Source organism: Capra hircus, assembly GCF_001704415.2.
Source record: "Capra hircus breed San Clemente chromosome X unlocalized genomic scaffold, ASM170441v1, whole genome shotgun sequence".
Classification (NCBI taxonomy): Eukaryota; Metazoa; Chordata; class Mammalia; order Artiodactyla; family Bovidae; genus Capra; species Capra hircus.
In genome coordinates, this window is record NW_017189516.1 from 64,055,490 (window position 1) to 64,078,375 (window position 22,886).

Genomic DNA, 22,886 nt, shown 5'->3' on the forward strand with positions numbered 1-22,886 from the left:
ACAGCATCCTGGATCATCATGTTTGATGTCACTAAAGCGAATCGGATTTTCCACTGCTCCACCCTACTCTAGTAGTTGGTGAGTGTTAGCTGATGCCAGAGAAGGCAATGGCACCCCACTCCAGTACTCTCACCTGGAAAATCCCATGGATGGAGGAGCCTGGTGGGCTGCAGTCCATGGGGTTGGGAAGAGTCAGACATGACTGAGCGACTGAACTGAACTGAACTGATATATGTATAGCCTCTTTTTTGGATGTCCTTCCCATGTAGGTCACCACAGAGCGCTGAGTAGAGTCCCCTATGCTAGTTACTGATTTTATACATAGTATAAACCATGTGTATGTGGTATCCCATCTCCCAGTTCATCCCACCCCATGCCTTCTGCCTTGGTGTCTATATGTTTCTCTTCCAAGTGTATGTCTCTGTTTCTGCCCTGGAACTTGTCATCTGTGCCACTTTAGTCTATTCCACATACAATACATTTGTTAATATGAGATATTTGCCTTTCTGTTTCAGACTTACCTCACTCTGTATGGCAGAGTCTAGGTCCATCCATATCGCTGGAAGAGGCTGAGTAGTATTCTGTCTTGTATATCGAGTATTCTTGCCTGAGGAATTCCATGAAGAGAGAAGCCTGGTGAGCTCCTCCAGTGCATGGGATCACAATGAGTTGGACACAACTGATTTGGTAAACCATAACAACAACCACGTATTATCCATTCCTGTGTTGGTGGACATTTAGGTTCCTTGCCTGTCCTGGCTTTTGCAAATACTGCTGCTGCACATTATGGTACATGTACCTTTTTGAATTATGCTTTTCTCTGGGCATGTAGCTAGTGGAGAAGGCAATGTCAACCCACTCCAGTACTCTTGACTGGAAACTCCCATGGACAGAGGAGCCTAGTAGGCTGCAGTCCATGGGGTCACAAAGAGTTGGACATGACTGAGCGACTTTACTTTCCCTTTTCACTTGCATGCATTGGAGAAGGAAATGGCAACCCACTCCAGCATTCTTGCCTGGAGAATCCAGGGGACGGAGGAGCCTGGGGTGCTACCGTCTGTGGGGTCACAGAGAGTTGAACATGACTGAAGTGACTTAGCAGCAGCAGCAGCTGGGCATGTAGAATTTAACCTAATCTGTTGGAAGTGCCTAATCCTGTCTAGGGGATAAGAAGGCAAATGATAGCTCAGTTGGTAAAGAATCCGCCTGCAATGCTGGAGACCCCAGTTCAATTCCTGGAAGATCTGCTGGAGAAGGGATAGGCTATCCACGCCAGTATTCTTGGGCTTCCCTTGTGGCTCAGCTGGTAAAGAATCTGCTTACAATGTGGAAGACATGAGTTCGATCTCTGGGTTAGAAAGATCCGCTGGAGCAGGAAAGGCTACTGACTCCTATATTCTCACCTGGAGAATTCCATGGACTCTGTAGTCATGGAGTCGCACATAGTCAGACACCACAGAGCGACTTTCACGTTCATAGAATTTTCAAGAATGGAAAATAGTTTAATGTGAATCATATGATCGTGTGTCAATGGCTGGCTTTCTCCAGTTTAGTGATAATTCTTGTTTACTTCTAGGGTATGAATTAAATCTTGAACTGCAACTTTATGGAGCATTCTACTCAATGTCTTTGGCAGATAAATTCTCGTGACACATCCTTCCAGTAATGTGTCCATTTCTACAGGAGTGCTAATTTCAATAAATCTGTTTATAATTTTGTCATGTTGTCTATTTGTGTAATATGTGGTGATAATACATTTTTAATAAATACAGTTATGAAAAGATGCACAGTCAAACACATACAAGTGTGTGTATGTACATGTATGAATGAAATTCGCTCAGTCATGTCCAACTCTTTGTGACCCCTTGGACCGTACACTCCATGGAATTCTCCAGGCCAGAATACTGAAGCGGGTAGCCTTTCCCTTGTCTGAGTTATCTTCCCAACCCAGGTCTCCCGCATTTCAGGCAGGTTCTTTACAAGCAGAGCCACAAGGAAAGAATGAATGGAGTGGGTAGCCTATCCCTTCTCCAGCGGATCTTCCGAACACAGGAATTGAACCGGGTTCTCATACATTGCAGGCAGACTCTTTACCAACTGAACTTCAGAGAAACTCATGTATGTATATGATAGTTCACAATTTTTGAGTTGTTTATATCATGTCTTGGCCTTAAATATCCTTGTAAGAGATTCACTATGTTGCTCTGTGTTCAGTTACCTCTGTGTACTTCCACTCATCCAATCCAGCATTTCCAGAGGGAGTGTGAAAACCAGAGTCAGAACTCCAAGGGCATACATTCTGCTAAAAAAAAGTGCAAGAACTTAAACATTGTCCTTGACCTCCATTACTACCAACTAAGCCATAGAAATAAGCTTTGGCTTGGCCAGCATTTGAAGGCCATGTCTATGCAGAAACTGAAACATTTATTCTCTTAAATATTGCTTAATGTACTACTATTTTCCAAGCTCTTGGACTAAATCTATGAGCTTTGGCTTAATGCTTGGAATAAGCTGTCCATTTTCAGTATCTGCTAGATCTTCTATGTGGGAAAAAGCTTGACCACCATGGGGAGGTGATCAGTGTGCCCCACCCATGACAGTGGGAATGTCCAGTCCTTCCAGATATTAGCGTTCACTGCTCTTCTAAGCCTAAGAGGATGGAAGACCATCTTTAGATGTTGTGAGTAATTCCAACTTACTGACTGAGCTGTCAATTTCTTGTTCCTGCAGACACTGCCCTGACTTCCTGTTACGATGCATTGACCGAGACTCAGCTGCTGCACACATTTGATTCCTAGTCAGGGAATGTTACCAAATATCAGTCCTTCAGCTCAGTTGCAGAAGTGCTGGTGTGGTCAGAATACACATGTGTTCTCAATTGTGGCCCATGGCATCTTCCACTTTCTCTCTATGAAACGCAGAGAGTGGAACACAAGTTCCTTTCCCTGCGATAAATACAATGCTTTCTAGGGACATCTTTCTGGAACAGATTGCCCCCTCCCACTGCAGTAAGAGGATCCATACCTCTGTACCCTGTCCCATGATGGTTTAGTCTTTTTTCTCCTTCTCCCTTCAATATCTCTAGGACATCTCTATTTACCCATCCTCAGAATTGTCTCTGATGGAACACATATCCCTTAAAAGGCATATGTTTCTGGATGGGTCAATTTAACATGTGTATTTGTGTGTTCTAAAATAGAGACCTTAAGGAAAGACACACATAACTCCATTGTGAATTAAACTAATTTATTTAAGCCCTCAGAAATCCAATGCCACCAGACAGGACATGATTAGTGACCAGGAGAGATGAGATGCAAAAAGGAGTGTGAGTGTGAAGAAAGAAGGATCATGTTAATCAGGAACCAGGAAAGTCATCTTCTGGTTGTTAGCCTTGATTCCAGGGATATGAGGATGTGTCCGGTCTCAGCGACTCTTCTGTAGGTGAATTTAAAAAAAAAAAAAAAAACACAAATAATTAGTAGAGTCGACTTTTTGACATCCACCAGGGATGAGGCTCAGGCAGTAGACTGTCCAGGGTACAGGAGCTGCTAGCTGATCCAATGTTAGAATCCTGGTGGACCTCACTAATGCACATCTCTGTAATGTGGGTGGGGGTCCCTGTGGAATTTTCCCCAGGAGGTACATATGGGGCGACCCTTCCCATTTGAGATCGATTCTAGGACGAATGGTTTCTGAATTCAAGTTCATGGGAAAGGTTCATCTCAAGATGGTTTCCTGTATCTGTGATTGGGGCAAGCTCCTCTAATTCCGTGGCTTTGTCTTTAGGGTCTTCAAGAATCAATGTTTAAATTTTTATTTTATATTCAAGTATGGTTGCCTAACAGAGTTGTATTAGTGCAGTAGTACTGCAAGGTGAATATTTTATACATACATATGTTAATATCTGGAGAAGGCAATGGCACCCCACTCCAGTACTCTTGCCTGGAAAAGCCCATGGACGGAGGAGCCCGGAAGGCTGCAGTCCATGGGGTCGCTGAGGGTCGGAGACAACTGAGCGACTTCACTTTCAGTTTTCACTTTCATGCGTTGGAGAAGGAAATGGCAACCCACTCCAGTGTTCTTGCCTGGAGAATCCCAGGGACAGGGGAGCCTCGTGGGCTGCCGTCTCTGGGGTTGCACAGAGTCGGACACGACTGAAGCGACTTAGCAGTAGCAGCATGTTAATATCTATTCTTTTTCAAATTCTTTTCCCAATTAAGTTTATTTACAGAATATTGTGTTTCGCTTCCTCTAGGTGTATAGTACGACTTTCTAGTGTATCCATCTTGTATATAGTAGCTTACATCTGCTACTCCCAAATTTCCAATCCTCTTCTTAGCCAGCCTCCTGTTCCTTGGCGAACACAAGTGTGTTCTCTATGCCCATGAATCTGGTTTGTAAATAATGTCTTTAATTTATACGTTAGATTCCACCTACAAGTAATATCATGCCATCTTTTTTTCTCATCCTGACTCGCTTCAGTTAGTATGATAATCTCTAGGTGCATCCATGTTTCTGAAAACGACGTGATTTCCTTCTTTTATGACTGAATAACAGTCTATTGAATATATGCAACACTTCTTTCATATCCTGTTTACCTGGAGGCTAAAGTTTTCTTTTGCTTTTTATCTTTCTTCTGTTTTTCTCTACAGAAATTTAAAAGCCACACATCAGTCTAGATCAGTGTCATTTTCAAATCTCTCTGAGGTGTAAATTAGAAAGTTTAAAAGATTCCACTTTAAGAAAGTCTTTTTCTGAGGGGGAATATAATTCAAAGGCATGTTTCAGTGCGGTTGGAAGGCCTTTACTGGTTCTATCAAAACCATGTGAGATGAAACACGGGTGTCGCAGGAACCACAAGCTCTGTTTAATCCAGTTCTCCTCGAGGGGGAGCGTGTGTGGACAACCATGAAGTCGGGACTGACGAATTGGTTTCTACCAGCTTGTGGCCATTCGGGCTTCTCTCTAACGACTTTGGTCTGCACGATTCCTGCAGGATAAGGCTCTCTCACCAGATACTCAGCATTGATCAACCAACAAATTTACAGTTTAATATGGCTCAGGAGAAGAGAAATAACATAATGTAACCAAGTTCTCTAGTTATAGAATGTAAGCTGATGGGACAGAAAACCATTACCTGCAAAATTTGGCAGGTACAAAATCACCATGCTTCCTTTTGAATTATTTAATGGGAACAGCAGTAGTAACAGACACTTTTCACTTACACTGAGGATGTTTTGAAATACGTAGCTTTCCTCAGGGAAGCTAGTCATCTGGGGAAGATGAAAAGGACAGAAAAAAATTACACAAGATTACTACCATTTCCCAGAATTTCCAGGGCTTTTTCTTTTTAAGTAAGAGATTGTATAAAAGATTATTTATGAAGAAAGACATTTTAAATAAATTGATTTTTTTCCTAATAATATATTTACCTATTGGGTGAATGACACATTTAGGGCAAAGTATAATTCCATTACCACTTTTGATGAAATTCACGATATTTTTTCTCATCAGTCCCTTTCTCTTCCATCAGCTCCTGGAACTTCTGCAAGCCTTCCTCTTCAATATTTGGTTTAACTGAAAAGTGCCATGCAGAAAACAGAGTTTTTATCTCTTTGATCCCAGAGAAATTTTTGGATACAGAACAAGAAGTTGAGTGTGCAAGTCAGATTTTCACTTGTTACCATTAAGCCTCAAACAATTTCCATTTTCCATGACACAGTTGTCTTCTGTTTGTCTTAAGACTTATTCCCCGTCCAACTCTGTAGCTAAACCCCGCCAGCATAGGCAGCAGGACCCAAAGACTCACAAGAGCTCCATGGATTTGGGGCTCCATCTGTCACAGTATGGAGCCTCCTTCATTCTTTATCAAATTCCTAATTTATGTACCTGCCACCCCTGTCTTCTGGTCCCAAATAAATAGGAAACAGGGTTCTCCCCTGAGAGAGATATGTTCACTACATCAGACATACTAATGGGAGATAATTTTTTGTTGTTGTTGTTTTTAAATTAGCCCACTGTTCTCAGTAGTAAATTTTCTGTAATAGACTTATGCTGTTCCAATGATATTCACACCTTTCATTGCTTCTATATGGCTATTTAGGCTGACGTCAATGTTCATAAAAACAATGATTTGAAAAATTGAAGAGGATGAATATTTATTAAGCAAGTTTCTGTTCCAAGACTTTGAGTGTACTGTGAAACTGGTATCAATTGAAGCCATTGAGAGTAACCTCATTATAGCCATGGCTTGAAATAAATTGAGGTGTTGGAAAAAAAAAAGAAAAAGAAAAGTACACACCAATGCAAAATTTTAATTTTCCTCCCATTAAAATTATATTTTTAAAAATTAAGTATATTTACTGAAACTCAGTTTATATTTAAATTACCACAGGTGGGAAAATTTTGAAATTTCTGATGATCTGACCCCCTCTAAACCTATGAGCTCCTCTTTCTTGGTAGATTACATTTCAGAGCCCTTAATTGCATGAACAAAAAGGCCTAGGTCCTGTAGACTGAGCAATGGGTATTGTCACCATATAATGACTTTATGGGTGAAAATAGTAATGATGGAAATGTTACATGATCTTGTCCTTGTGAATAGGAGGATTTCATACAAACCAAATAGTCCAGTCAGTACTGTTTTCTTGCCATGTTCATCCACGTTGTTATGTGCTACCAGAACGTTGTCGGATGCATAAAGAATGTCAAATACATTTTCAACCTCATCTGTGAGAGAGAGAAAAGATGCATATATACGACCTTGCTTTACTTTATTGTCAGTTGAATATATTGTGACATTTTGAATGTAGTAGCAACAGTACATGCTATATCGATCTGTGTCTCACTCTGTGGGTGGGCTGAATGCAACGGTTATTAAGACAGCAAGCAAAGCAGGCAAGACTTTTCCATTCCCCAATTTTCATACACTTGATTGGATACACTTAAACTGTAGTGAAATATGTACCATGTAGGCCATGGAATATTAGGAATATGTTTTGGGGCTGTTATTAAAGAATCGAGGGATATAAATGTTAGCCGGCATCCCCATGGCTTTCAACAGAAGCTGACTTTGCAATTGAACTCAGGATGATTTATTTGGATTTAAGTTCATCCACTGAGCCTTGAATGGCTTAAGATGTTTTAATATTATTTTTTTAAGTGAATGATACAAATGTGCAAAATTTAGTCTCTTGCAATGTCAGTTCATAAGGCTGTTGTAAATTATTTGTGAGAACCATATGAAATACAGGTCTCCACACGCTATCTAATTGGGTAAAACTCATAACTGGGTGAGACCCCCAACCGGTGTGTTTGAACCCTTGTCTCATGTCAAAATAAAGTGACTGGAGACCTTAGGGATGAGAAGCTGCTCAGCCCTCTGATTGTTCATAGCAGTAGAATTCAGGATTCTACTGCTATGGGATTTCTGAAGGAAGTTGTGCCAAGATTTCCACCCAAGCATACTCTGACCAGTGAAATACTCATACTTACAGTCAGCAGCATAAGTGCCATCATCTTGCTTTATTCCCATGACATGTTTATTTTCCCATTTTCCCTGGTTTATTAAAAAAAAATACATTCAAGCAGGTTGATTAAAGTCATGAAAAAATTTGATATAAAATTAGGATTTTCTTTGTTTCTCCTCAAAGATTAACTGTAGCATGTAAGCTTAGTGCCTGTAACAATGTGACCTTGAAAAGAGAAGAAACATGGTCTCTAAGGACAAGTCACTGTCAAGAGGTCAAGCAGGGCTTGTCTATTAAGTCAGAGCTGTAGTGCCAAAGATAAACTACGAATACAAAGTAAATCATGTTCAAAGCCAAATATGGAAGAGTCTAGAATTTTAGAAAAATAAAAGTATACCTGTTTTTAAAAAATACTTCATGCAAACAATGAGTTGTGGCCATCATGACACATCTTGGGGGTTCTCACAACCCTGGCAATGATTCATTAAATAATATGACAGGGGGGAAATTACAAACTTAGGAAAAGAAACTTTTCATTTTACCAAAACCCATACTCTTCTTCCATCACAGTGTCATTAAGAGGATTAAACCCTGAAAAACATGAACATTGAGACATACACACACACCCACAAGGAAACACTCAAGTACATATTACATGCTTATTTGGCATAGGGAGATTCTATTCGTGACCCTCTTTCCTGTAATGAATTGATGCCAGTGGAGCTTTTGGGACCCCCTTTTAAGCAAAGGCTCCAGGACATTCCCTGGAGGCTCACAGGGGAACTCCCCCTGCCAGTTCAGAGACCCTGCTCAGCCCTACAACTCAGGGCGTCATGCTCTCAACATCTTCTAGAGAGTTCTCTGCACATGGGGAAGACACACCCTCCCTGGGGCTCAGGGTTTACATGTATTTTCCTTCTGGGTGATTTTTACTTACTTGACATCAAAGTAGAAGTCTACTGTGCCCTGTTCATCATCAAACAGAAGTTTCTGGAGGTAAACCCTGAATGGCCCGTTGGCGCTATCTTCCCCAGGTTACTGGATGCAATGTATGTGGTTCTCCATTGCCCTGAAAGCTAACAGCAAAATTCCCCTTCAAATTTGTAGTCTTTTGTCTTTTTATTTCACCCAGCATCATCGGTCATGAGTTTCCCATTACTTGTGCAAATCAGAGATGTTATCAAAATGGACAATAATGTAAAAATGAAGTCAGAGTGAAAAAAGGAATTGAGACTTTTCTGAGATAGCTTGAGCTCTGATGTCAAATGCAAGAAATCCAACAGCTGTTTGACAGATCCTTTTTCTATGTTACAAGAGCAGGAAAAACTCACAAGAGGCAACGGATATACAGTAAAGATGACACAGAGACCAAAGCGAGCAGGTATAGAGCCAATAAATGGAGCAGTGTGGAGATGGAGGGAGATGGCTCAGCTCATGGATCCACATAACAAAACCACAAAAGGAACACACATACACACACCCCCAAGACCTGCTCCCAGATCAGACCATCCCTGGTACCTCTGAGAGACTTGGCTGAGCTTCCTCTTCTTGGGCGCCACAAACCACACCAAGTAGTAAACTCAGGAACAGAACCTTCATTTGGATGCTCCCATAGTCTTTCTTTGGTCAAGGCTGAGGTTGTCCCAGTAGCTGGAGAGGTTGTGACTTGCCACTTTTTATACGATCATTGTGTTGGTGTGATGCATCGTGAACCAATGGTTGTTCCTCCTAAGACCAAGGTTACACAGAAGTCATCTTCAGTATCCTGCTTGGCAGGAATCATCTTTCGTGTCATTTTGTCATTTTTTATCATGATGATTGTTTTAGAGGAAGCTTGAGGGAATCTGGACATTTGACCTTTAGAGTGAATGAGAAATCACAAAACAAGTGTGATATTTCAAGGTCAGGAATATTTATTTTCCTTTGTATCCAGAGATCAAACTGGGATACGCTGTCCAAGGTACATATCCCCCACTCCTGTGTTGTTTCCTTAACATTTAGGAGATAGTTTAAAGTACATTTTCTAAAAGTAAATATTGCCTGTGTGGATTAGCCAGGGTAAAATGATTTCCTAAGAGATCTTGGGAGAACCTCCTATTTCTCTGAGGTGATGATCACATCAGAACTAAGTGTTCACCACCTCGTCCTACCCTTCAGTGGGATCTGTCCTCTTTGTAACTAAGAGGCAGATCCGTTCAAATGCCCCTTAACCTCGTCTGAAGAAGGCATGCCTGCAGTCCAATTCTATCGCTCCTTTTGCAGACACCTTTTTACCCATCTAATCTGTAGTATATTATCTACTCACTGACTCACTTGTTTCTCAGGCAAGTGAGAAACCAGGATAGTAGTTCTTGTCCTTTTTTTTTTTTTCGAATTTTTAAAGAAAAAGCAATTTTCCTAACTCTATATACACACTTATATCCAAGATCAGACTGGCAAGGAATCTATTCTTTGTATTTTTTTAAGCTTGTTTTACTTAACTTCATCTTCATTCATGGTAACTTATCAAATAGATATCCTACAGATTCATCTTGATCTGAGTATAGAAATGAGGAAACTGTGAGAATCAGGATTGAGTCAACTGAGTGAGAAAAGCTGGAGTCCTGACCAGTACTGGCTGCTCCCGGGACAGATCAGAACTCAGAATCCTTGTTTTATACTGTAGTCAGACTTTTGAGGCGAGCTTGGCTCAAGGGTGTCTTCAGCTCACATCTTCAGTTGGCCACTTCTCTTCATGCTCACATGGACCAACAATAATATCTATTTCTTTTTCTTTTTATTGTAATATAATATTTTCTCTTTCATTTACATGCTCCTTCTTTATCTGCTGTCCTTTCTTAACTTCTGATGTGAAATCTATCTGATAGAAGGTTTTCATATCTTAAAGCATCCTGAACTGTTTTCTCTCTTAAGTCTCTGATTCAGATAACCATTTGGTTTGTTGGTTTGTCCTACCACGAATCACTGCAGGACCTTAGTTCCCCAACCCATGCTCACTGCAATGGAAGTGCAGAGCCTTAACTACTGGAACAACAGGATCAGCCTGATACAGATATTTTCAAGCAGGGAGTTGATCCAGCTAACACGTCTTATACACCTGTCATCACCCTTCTGTCTCTCCTTAGGCACCTTCAACATCCCCAGGTTTTCCTTTTGGATTCTTACCAACATGTGTCCCCTGGGAATGTAGGACTATCCCGTCCTAGGAAGACCTTTTTAACTGCTAATCAAGGGGAAATTAAACAGAGTTTCTCCAAGAGTAACAGGTTGTGACAGTTCTGTCATTTTGTAACTGAAGGAAGTCATGGGACTTTTATCCCCAGCTATCTCTCATAAATGTTGATCAAAATGTGGATAATAGAATAATAAATAAACACGGAACACTCCTGAACAAACTTTACTCTTGTAACTGCTTCAAAATAATGCTAAGCTGTGATGGGAATATCTTCTTGGTGTCTTCTTGCATTAACCCAGGTTTCTGTAACTGTGAAGCCTCTTTCTCCAAGCTTATTGAATGTGTCTTATTTTTCTATTTTCTATGTGATCACTAGTTTTGTGTCTTTGATCGCACGACTCCTGTCTTAACAATGCAGTGAATCTTTAGACCTTGGCTACCAAAAACAACCGGTTCCCTCAAGGATTCCTGAGCAAAGTTTCAGTGTAGTTAGAATCTAAGTTTGGATAATAAACCACCAGCCCACTATTTTATTTTTTGAGAAAATAATTACATGTATAGCTTGTATTCCCAAAAAGGTTCTTTTTAACATTCATGTATTTATTTATTCATTCGTTTGGCTTTGTCATGTCTTAAATGTGGCACACAGAATCTCTGTTCCGTCAAGCCATGCAAGAGCCTTTAGTTGCAGTGCATGGATTCTCTACTTATGGCCTCCAAGGGTTCAGTAGTTGAAACGCTTGGGGATAGCTGCCGCAAAGCATCTGGGCTCATGGTTCCCCAGCGAGTGATTGAACTGTTGACTCCTGCTTTACAAGGAGGGTTCTTAACCACTGGACAATTGGGAAACTCTCACAAGCACGCTTTTTGAGCTCTGACCCTGGTGACATTCTCTGCATAGCGACTCTCCCAATAGGAACATGATCAGTGACCCACTGCTGGGGTCCAGCCCCAGCAGGATCCAGGGGTACCCTCAGAGGAGACGGCATCAGCAAGAGAGAGAGAGAGAGAATGACATGGGGAGACCAAGCTTTGGTGAGTGAGGCCCATAATTTTATTTTCAAAAGGAACTTTTATACCTGACTTGTACATAGAGGGAAATGAAAGATGCAAAGTCATGCAGAGTTAGCCCAATCATTCCAGCAGTTTTGCCCTTATTGAAACCAGGATTTTTTCTGCAGCATGGGTGCAGGAGGGCCTAGAGGAGCCATCCCACATTGAAGGTCAAGAAGGGCAGCCATGAGGAGATATTCCTCATCTAAGGTAAGGAGCAGCAGCTGTGCTTTGCTCTAGCAGCCGTGAAGAGATACCCCATACCCAAGGTAAGAGAAAACCAAGTAAGATGGTAGGTGTTGCAAGAAGGCATCAGAGGGCAGACACACTGAAATGATACTCACAGAAAACTAGTCAATCTAATCACACTAGGACCACAGCCTTGTCTAACTCAATGAAACTAAGCCATTCCCACGGGGCAACCCAAGACGGGCGGGTCATGGTGGAGAGGTCTGACAGAATGTGGTCCACTGGAGAATGGAATGGCAAACAACTTCAGTATTCTTGCCTTGAGGACCCCATGAACAGTATGAAAAGGCAAATGATAGGATACTGAAAGGGGAACTCCCCAGGGCAGTAGGTGTTCAATATGCTACTGGAGATCAGTGGAGAAATAACTCCAGAAAGAATGAAGGGATGGAGCCAAAGCAAAAACAATACCCAGCTGTGGATGTGACTGGTGATAGAAGCAAGGTCTGATGCTGTAAAGAGCAATATTGCATAGGAACCTGGAATGTCAGGTCCATGAATCAAGGCAAATTGCAAGTGGTCAAACAAGAGATGGCAATGGACTGGAATGGGTGAATTTAACTCAGATGACCATTATATCTACTGCTGTGGGCAGGAATCCCTCAGAAGAAATGGAGTAGCCATCATGGTCAACAAAACTGTCCGAAATGCAGTAGTTGGATGCAATCTCAAAAACAACAGAATGATCTCTGTTCGTTTCCAAGGCAAACCATTCAGTATCACAGTAATCCAAGTCTATGCCCCAACCAGTAATGCTGAAGAAGCTGATGTTGTATAGAGTGGAGAAGCTGTATAGAGCGGAGAAGCTCTATACAGTCAGCAAAAACAAGACCAGGAGCTGACTGTGGCTCAGATCATGAACTCCTTATTACCAAATTCAGACTTAAATTGAAGAAAGTGGGGAAAACCACTAGACCATTCAAATATGACCTAAATCAAATCCCTTATGATTATATAGTGGAAGTGAGAAATAGATTTAAGGGACTAGATCTGATAGACAGATTGCCTGATGAACTATGGATGGAGGTTCGTGACATTGTACAAGAGACAGGGATCAAGACCATTCCCATGGAAAAGAAATGCAAAAAAGCAAAATGGCTGTCTGAGAAGGCCTTACAAATAGCTGTGAAAAGAAGAGAAGTGAAAAGCAAAGGAGAAAAGGAAAGATATAAGCACTTTGAATGCAGAGTTCCATAGAATAGCAAAGAGAGGTATGAAAGTATTCTTCAGTGATCAATGCAAAGAAATAGAGGAAAACAACAGAAAGAGAAAGACTAGAGATCTCTTCAAGAAAATTAACAATACCAAGGGAACATTTCATGCAAAGATGGGCTTGATAAAGGACAGAAATGGTATGCAGCTAAGAGAAGCAGAAGATATTAAGAAGAGGTGGCAAGAATACACAGAAGAAGTGTACAAAAAAGATCTTCACGACCCAGATAATCACGATGGTGTAACCACTCACCTAGAGCCAGACATCCTGGAATGTGAAGTCAAGTGGGCCTTAGAAAGCATCACTACTAGCAAAGCTAGTGGAGGTGATGGAATTCCAGTGGAGCTATTTCAAATCCTGAAAGATGATGCTGTGAAAGTGCTACATTCAATATGCCAGCAAATTTGGAAAACTCAGCAGTGGCCACAGGACTGGAAAAGGTCAGTTTTCATTCCAATTCCAAAGAAAGGAGAAAGAGGGAAAGATGGCAGAGGAATAGGACGGGAAGATCACTTTCTCCCTCACAAATTCCTCAAAAGAACATTTCAACGCCGAGCAAACTCCACAAAACAACTTCTGTAGGCTGGCAGAGGACACCAGGCAACCAGAAAAGCAGACCATTGTCTTCAAAAACAGGTAGGGAAAAATATAAAAGACGAAAAAGGAGACAAAGGAGGTGGGGAGGGAGCTCCGTCCCGGGAAGGGAAGCCCGTCCCGGGAAGGGAATTTTAAGAAGAGAGGTTTCCAAACACCAGGAAACACTCTCCCTGCTGAGTCTGTGGCGAGCCTTGGAAACACAGAGGGCAACATAACAGGAAGGAAAAATAGATAAATAATTAAAACCAACAGATTACAAGCCCACCAGTAACTCCCCCAGCGGAAAAGCAGCACAGACGCCTGCATCTGCCATTGGGAAGTGGGGGCAGGGCAGGGACGCGCGGGAGGCGCGGGCTGCAGAGCTTTGTAAGAATGGGACAGGAACGCCCCACACGCAACCAGAACGATCTAACTTGGGCTAGCAAACCAGACTGTGGGATAGCTACCACGCGAAAAACTGGAACATAAGACACCGCCAGGACCGAGCACAGAACAAAGGACGGAACGGAAAAAGCCGGCTGCAGACCATCCCCCCCGGGGACAGGCAGCCAGAGCCGTAAGGACTGGAAAGGGGCAATTGCAGCCCTGGAGAGACTTTACTTACCTAACTGCAAGCAGGCTCCTTTGCTAAGACTTCTGGGGGTGCTGGACAGTCACAGTCTGCCTCATGGGGTGCGCCAGCGGTCCACCCAGAGAGCTGAGCGGCAGCGGCGGAAAAGGTGACAAGCCGCGGCGATCGCGCTCGCCAAACTCCTGAGCTACTCGGACCTGGGAAGGGCACAAAGCGCAGTCCCAGCTGAATCTGTGCCTCTGAGGGCTGCCTGAGCGCCGAACCTGAGCGGCCTGGACCGGGGAAGTGCACGCAGCCTAGGGCCGGCCCCAGACGGTTCCTGGCTGAGCATCGTAGAGCAGGAGCGGTTTGTGTGCCGCGAGAAAGGACAGGTCAAGTGGGGTTGAGATGCGGTGTGCACACGACAGTGCTGTTTGTTTGCAGCATCCCCCCTCCCCACAGCGTGACTGAACTAGTGAGCCTAAAAAACCAGCAAACAGAAGAAGTTAAACAGAGGGAACCACCTTGGAAGTGAGCCCACACGGCCCATAACATCAGAGAAGGGCTAGAAATATTTTTAATATTTTTAAAATCATTCCTTTTTTTTTTTTTGCTTTTTGCTTTTTTTTCCCTAGCTTTTTTTTAATTGTTAAGTCTTCTATTTCTCCTCTAATTTTTATTTCTATAACCTATTATCACTATTTTTTTTTTTAAGGCAAACACCATATATACTCTTTGGATGGTTGTTGGTGTTTTTTTTTTTTTTTCTTTTGTTTGTTTGTTTGTTTTTTAATAATTTTTTTTCTTTCTTCCTTTTTCCTTCTGCTTTTCTTTAATATTGTATCTTTGAAAATCCAACCTCTACTCTAGATTTTTAATCTTTGCTCTTAGGTTTTTGTTGTCAATTTTGTACATTTAAAAACCCAAACTTCACTACCCAAGTTTACCTGAGAGCGAGATTACTGGCTTGACCACTCTCTCCTCCTCTGGACTCTCCTTTCTCTCCACCAGGTGGCCTCTGTCTCTTTTCTCCCCCATCTCTTCTCTATCCAACTCTGTGAATCTCTGTGTGTTCCAGACGGTAGAGAACACCTAAGGAACTGGTTACTGGCAGGATTTGTCTCTCTCCTACTCATTCCTCTCTCTTATCCTCCTGGTCACCTCTGTCTACTTCCTCCCTCTCCTCTTCCCCGTATAACTCTGTAAATACCTCTGAGTGGTCCAGACTATAGAGCGCACATAAGGAAGTGACTACTGACTAGCTTGCTCTCTCCTCTCTTGATCTCACCGCTTCTCATTCCAGTTACCTCTAACTACCCCCTCCATCTTCTCTTCTCCTTGTAACTCAGTGAACCTCTCTGAGTGTCCCTCAATGTGGAGAAACTTTTCATCTTTAACCTAGATGTTTTATCGTCGGTGCTGTATAGATGGAGAAGTCTAGAGGCTACTTTAAAAATAAAACTGAAAACCAGAAGCAGGAAGCTTAAATCCAAAGCCTGAAAACATTAGAGAACTCTTGAATTCAGGGAACATTAAGCAATAGGAGCTCATCAAATGCCTTCATACCTACACCGAAACCAAGCTCCACCCAAGGGCCAACAAGTTCCAAAACAAGACATACCACGCAAATTCTCCAGCAACACAGGAACACTCCCCTGAGCTTCAATATACAGGCAGCTCAAAATTATCCCAAAACTTTTGATGTCTCATAACCCATTACGGGTCACTCCACTGCACTCCAGAGAGAAGAAACCCAGCTCCACCCATCCAAAACTCCAACATCAAGCCTCCCTAACCAGGAAACCTTGACAAGCCACTGATAGAACCCCCCCAAAGTGAGGAAGCTCCATAATAAAGAGAACTCCACAAATTACCAGAATATAAAAAGGCCACCCCAAACGCAGCAATATAACCAAGATGAAGAGACAGAGGAATACTCAGCAGGTAAAGGAACAGGAGAGTTGCCCACCAAACCAAACAAAAGAGGAAGAAGTAGGGAATCTACCGGAGAAGGAATTCCGAATATTGATAGTGAAAATGATCCAAAATCTTGAAATCAAAATGGAAACACAGATAAATAGCCTAGAGACAAAGATTGAGAAGATGCAAGAAAGGTTTAACAAGGACCTAGAAGAAATAAGAAAGAGTCAAAATATAATGAATAACGCAATAAATGAGATCAGAAACACTCTGGAGGCAACAAATAGTAGAATAACGGAGGCAGAAGATAGGATTAGTGAAATAGAAGATAGAATGATAGAAATAAATGAATCAGAGAGGAAACAAGAAAAACGAATTAAAAGAAACGAGGACAATCTCAGAGACCTCCAGGACAATATGAAATGCTCCAACATTCGAATTATAGGAGTCCCAGAAGAAGAAGACAGAAAGAAAGATCATGAGAAAATCCTTGAGGAGATAATAGTTGAAAACTTCCCTAAAATGGGGAAGGAAATAATCACCCAAGTCCAAGAAACACAGAGAGTTCCAAATAGGATAAACCCAAGGCGAAACACCCCAAGACACATATTAATCAAATTAACAAAGGATCAAACACAAAGAACAAATATTAAAAGCAGCAAGGGAAAAACAACAAATAACACACAAGGGGATTCCCATAAGGATAACAGCTGATCTTTCAATAGAAACTCTTCAGGCCAGGAGGGAATGGCAAGACATACTTAAAGTGATGAAAGACAATAACCTACAGCCCAGATTACTGTATCCAGCAAGGATCTCATTCAAATACGAAGGAGAAATCAAAAGCTTTACAGACAAGCAAAAGCTGAGAGAATTCAGCACCACCAAACCAGCTTTCCAACAAATTCTAAAGGATATCCTCTAGACAGGAAACATGAAAAGGGTGTATAAACCCGAACCCAAAACAATAAAGTAAATGGTAACGGGATCATACTTATCAATAATCACCTTAAATGTAAATGGGTTGAACGCCCCAACCAAAAGACAAAGACTGGCCGAATGGATACAAAAACAAGACCCCTCTATATGCTGCTTACAAGAGACCCACCTCAAAACAAGGGACACATACAGACTGAAAGTGAAGGGCTGGAAAAAGATTATACCACGCAAATAGAGACCAAAAGAAAGCAGGAGTGGCAATACTCATATCCGATAAAATAGACTTTAAAACAAAGGCTGTGAAAAGAGACAAAGAAGGCCACTACATAATGATCAAAGGAACAATCCAAGAAGATATAACAATTATAAATATATATGCACCCAATATAGGAGCACCACAATATGTAAGAGAAATGATAACAAGTATGAAAGGGGAAATCAACAATAACACAATAATAGTGGGAGACTTTAATACCCCACTCACACCTATGGACAGATCAACTAAACAGAAAATTAACAAAGAAACGCAAACTTTAAATGATACATTAGATCAGTTAGACCTAATTGATATCTATAGGACATTTCACCCCAAAACAATGAATTTCACCTTTTTTTCAAGTGCTCATGGAACCTTCTCCAGGATAGATCACATCCTGGGCCATAAATCTAAACTTGATAAATTCAAAAAAATCGAAATCATTCCAAGCATCTTTTCTGACCATAATGCATTAAGATTAGATCTCAATTACAGGAGAAAAACTATTAAAAATTCCAACATATGGAGGTTGAACAACACATTTCTGAATAACCAACAAATCACAGAAGAAATCAAAAAAGAAATCAAAATATGCATAGAAACTAATGAAAATGAAAACACAACAACCCAAAACCTGTGTGACACTATAAAAGCAGTGCTAAGAGGAAAGTTCATAGCAATACAGGCATACCTCAAGAAACAAGAAAAAAGTCAAATAAATAACCTAACTCTACAACTAAAGCAACTAGAAAAGGAAGAGTTGGAGAACCCCAGAGTTAGTAGAAGGAAAGAAATCTTAAAAATTAGGGCAGAAATAAATGCAAAAGAAACAAAAGAGACCATAGCAAAAATCAACAAAGCCAAAAGCTGGTTCTTTGAAAGGATAAATAAAATTGACAAACCATTAGCCAGACTCATCAAGAAGCAAAGAGAGAAAAATCAAATGAATAAAATTAGAAATGAAAATGGAGAGATCACAACAGACAACACAGAAATACAAAGGATCATAAGAGACTACTATCAGCAATTGTATGCCAATAAAATGAGGTATTATTGAGATAGCTTGAGATATCTTGTCAAATGCAACAGCCCTAATCCAGCAGCTGTGTGATCTTCCTTCGGTTTTGCAAGAGTACTGAACATGCATGAGAGCCAATGAATGGATGGTCGAGATGATACAGACATCACAAACAGCAGGTATAGAGCCCGTGAAGGGAGCAATTCTCAGTTGCAGGGACATGGCTAGACTTAGCCATCCACATGACCAAACCTCGAAAGGGACACTCACATGGATATACGCCAAGACCTCCTCCCAAGCTTGGACCACCGTTCAAATGCCCCTGGTACCTGTGAGGTGTCTCCATGAGCTTCCCCTTGATTGGCAACAAGCAGACCAAGGACAAGAGTGCACAGCAGAGCCTTCATCTTGTTGACTCTTGTGGTCCTTCTGTAGAAGCTGAGGGTGTCCCAGTGGTTGGAGAGGATGCAAAACTGCTGCCACTTTTATAGCCTGCATCTGCTGGCGTGACACATCATGAGCCAATGGCTCTTCCTCTTATGACCACAGGTGCAACAGAAAGCACCTTCAGGATCCTGGTTGGCAGAGATACACTCTGCTGGCATTCTGTCATTTTGATAATGAGATTTGTTTTAAGAGAAGCATACGTGGATGTGGGCATTTGACCTGTAAAGTAAGTGAGAAATTGCAGTACATCCAATATTGCAAGGGGACAATTATTTATTTTCCTCTTTACAATGAGATTCAAAATGAGATGAGCTGTCCAAGGTACATATCCTTCAGGTCTGCATCGTTTCCTTAACGTGGAGGAGACAGTGTAACATTTATTTTCTAAAAGTAAAGATTGACTGTGTGGTTTGGCCAAGGGAACACTATTTCCTCAGAGACCCTTGGAAAGACTCCTATTATTCTGAGGTGAGGAGCAGGTCACCTAGCATTTATCACCTCCTCCTGCCCCAATGTGGTCTTTCTCCTCTTAAGTACTAAGAGGACAATCCGTTCAAATACCCCATAACCTCATCTGAAGAAGGCACACCAGTAGTTTATTTACAGCGATTTCTTTCCAGAATCTCTTTTACCCATTTTCTTTGTAATATGATATTGACTCACTAACTCAGTTGTTTCTCCCAGCAAGCAAAAAAGTTGGACATCAGTCCTTGCAATTTTTAGAATTTTGAATGGAAAAAATACATTTCTTAACTCAAGGTCACTGAAACAGCCTTTTTTCTTTGTATTTATTACCAAATTTTACTTATCTTCATCTTCATTCATGGTAATTTGTTAACTAAATACATTAAAAGATTTATTTTGTTCTCAGTATACAAATTACGAATGAGATTCATTTTTCCTGAGTCAATTAAGTGAGAACCGACCCAGTACTGGCTGCTCCTGGGACACATCAGAGCTCAGAATCCTTCATTTGGGTTGAAGTCAGGCCTTTGAGGAGAGCTTGTCATCTCAAGGTCATCCTCAGCTCACATCTTCAGAGGATCACTTCCCTTCATGTTCATGTGGACCGACATATCTATGTTTTTTTCCTTTTATTCTCTTTCTTTCAGTTGCAATATCATGCTATCTCTTTTGTTCATACATTCCTCTGTATATTACCCTGTTGTATTTTCAGCTGTGAAGTCTGTGTGACAGAAGGCTTTCATATCTAAGAATACCCTGAGACTGTCTCCTGTCTTTGGTCTTTGATCAAGATGCTAATTTTCCTTTTCTGCTGGTTTGTTTCTTTCTCTTGGCTACACTATGCAGCATGCAGGTTCTTAGTTCCTCAATGGGGATGAAACCTGTATGGACCCTGTACTCTGTGCGAGGGAAGGGCAGAATCCTAACCACTGGACCACCAAAGAAGTGCCTGATTTAGATAAATTTGAGTAGTCATGTGACCCCAGCTCACACCTCTTATCATCGCATCATCGCCCTTCCATCTCTACTTGTTTATATCTAGCATTCCTAGGTTTTCGTTTTGGACTGTTAGCAACATGTGTCCCCTGGGAGTGTATCCTAGGACCATCCTATCTTAGGAAGATCTTTCTAACTGCCAATCAAGGGGAGATTAGACGCTAGTTCTTCTAGGAGATTATTGCAACAGTTATAATAACCGTGTTGGTTTCCCCTGGTCTTAGCACTCTTCTTCCCTCACTGTGTTCACAAGTCTGTTCTCTATATCTGCATCTGTGTTCCCTCCCTGCAAATAATATGTAGCTGGTGAGAAGTTGCTGAAACACAGGGAGTCCAGAGAGGCGCTCTGTGATGACATGGAGGGGTAAGATGGGGTGAGGGGAGGAGGCTAGGGTGCTCAAAAAGTGATGATTAATAATAATTATGGCTGATTGCATTGTTGTATGGCAGAAGTGAAGAGAATATTGTCAAGCATTCTCCACCAGTTAAAGATAGAATAGAAAGGAAAAAAGTTTTCATCCTTAAGGTAACTGATAAAAGGAAAAAAAAATCCTATTGTTTTGTACTGAAAGGACTCATATGCCCTTGAATCCCAACTGTTATTAATATTGGTCAAATTGTAGGCAATAGACTAATAAATAAAAACAAACAAGCTTAAAAACATTACTGCTGTAACTCCCTCCAAATAACACTAAGTACTGCTTGGTACATGTTCCTGTGGTCTCCTCAAATTTATTCAGGCTTTTGGAACTGAGAAGTCTCTAACGACAGGTTATTAATTTTGTTTTCCTTGTCTCTTTTTTTCTGTAACCACTGTTTTTACATATTAGGTTGTGCAACTCCTAACTCAACAGTGCAAGGAGGCTATTGATCTTGGCCACTGAAAATTCCAGGTTCTCTCAAGGATACACGACCAAGGTTGCAATGCAGTTAGAGTCTGAAGTTGAGACAATAAAACACAAGCCCACTATTTTAAAGAAAGTAACTGTGCATATAACTTTATTACAAAAATGAACATTATATTTATTTATATGTGCATTTATTTATTTGTCTGGGCCGGGTCTTAGTTGCAGCACAAAATCTTAGTTTTGACATAGCTGGGATCTTTCATTATGGCACGTGGACTCTCTAGTTTTCTACTGACAGACCAGTGAATCCGAAAAAGTTGGGGAGACAAGCAATATGACTTTCTTTGGACAGTCGGCTGAGAAGATGGTAGACCAATGTCTCAAAGTAACCATCTTGTCAGTATCCGGAGGCCAAGTTCTTTTATACAGCCAGAGGGAGGGAAGATATGAAAAACTAAAGTGAAAAGGCAGAACAGAGAGCTAGAGACAGTGAAGAAGAAGAGCACAAAGGATCTTCAGTCTTGCAGAACATCTCAGGATTGGCCAGCCTCTGGAATGTGCGTGTTAAGTTCTTCTTTTCATAGCTGGGCAGGGTCAGTTTATCTCCCTGTGAGCTGAGAAAAAGCTCCTTAACAGGCAGGCTGAAGGCTAGGGTCTTCTGAGTTAGGCCATAATGTATGATGATAATAACAATGGCAACAAAAAGCAAGTCAAAGAAACAGTTCCAACATGGAGTCACCTTTGGTTCTTCACGAAAGTTCCCCACTGTCAAAGCCCATTCCACAGTCTTGTGGAAAAAGAGGGCAGTAAACATTCTGCTTCATCAGAAGGATCGTTCAAGGAGTGTCAAGGGACAGGGACTCTGGGTGTGGGTATGGCATAGTCCTCTTGGAAGAATTCATCATTAACCACAGCATAGAGTTGCCAGAACTGACACAGGACAGGGAAGTAGACTGTTGGAGGGCACAACAAGAATTTGTGCACCAGGACCCAGGAGAAAGGAAGAGTGACCCCACAGCAGACTGTCCTGGACTTGCCTGAGGGTGTCCAGAAGTCTCCGGTGGGTGAAGCTGTGAGTCAGTGGTGGCCTGCTATGGGTTAAGCACAGGGACTCTAGAGGTACATGCATGGGATATTTTGAGGGAGGTCACCATTATCTTCAGTCCTTTGGCCACCTCATGCGAAGAGTTGACTCATTGGAAAAGACCCTGATGCTCGGAGGGATTGGGGGCATAAGGAGAAGGGGACGACAGAGGATGAGATGGCTGGATGAAATCACCAACTTGATGAACATGAGTTTGGGAAAATCCGGGAGTTGGTGATGGACAGGCGGGCCTGGCATGCTGCAATTCATGGGGTCACAAAGAGTTGGACATGGCTGAGCAAGTGAACTGAACTGTACTGAACAGTAATGTCACCCTGCACTTCCCGTGCATGAGTCTTAGTGAGTGGATCCGATGTTCCTTTCTCAGGAATGAATAAGATGCATTTTAGGGACTCTTCTTTGATTAGACTGCCCCCTTCCGTACAGTAGGCTGAAAGTGAAAGTGTTAGTTGCTCAGGCTTGTCCAACTCTTTAGGGTCCTATGGACTGTAGCCAACCATGCTCCTCTGTCCATAGCATTCTTCAGGAAATATTGGAGTGCGTTACCGTTTCCTCTTCCAGAGGATCTTCCTCATCCAAGGATAGA

General features: G+C 41.6%; 1 long non-coding RNA gene across 3 annotated transcripts; it reads right to left on the reverse strand.

Annotated features, from left to right (window-relative positions):
* Positions 1 to 3,229: 3,229 nt before the first annotated feature.
* LOC102188029 lies at positions 3,230 to 18,910 on the reverse strand. Of its 3 annotated transcripts, XR_001297554.2 has the most exons (8): positions 18,769 to 18,910; positions 8,988 to 9,326; positions 8,407 to 8,545; positions 7,495 to 8,060; positions 6,622 to 6,729; positions 5,478 to 5,577; positions 5,226 to 5,273; positions 3,230 to 3,435 (listed from the first exon to the last, which is right to left on the reverse strand). It is a non-coding gene; the product is annotated as an uncharacterized LOC102188029 (long non-coding RNA). The 3 variants fall into 3 exon arrangements; XR_311284.2 differs by having other exon boundaries at positions 7,495 to 8,545; positions 8,988 to 9,197; XR_001297553.2 differs by having other exon boundaries at positions 7,495 to 8,545.
* Between the last annotated feature and the right edge of the window lie 3,976 nt (positions 18,911 to 22,886).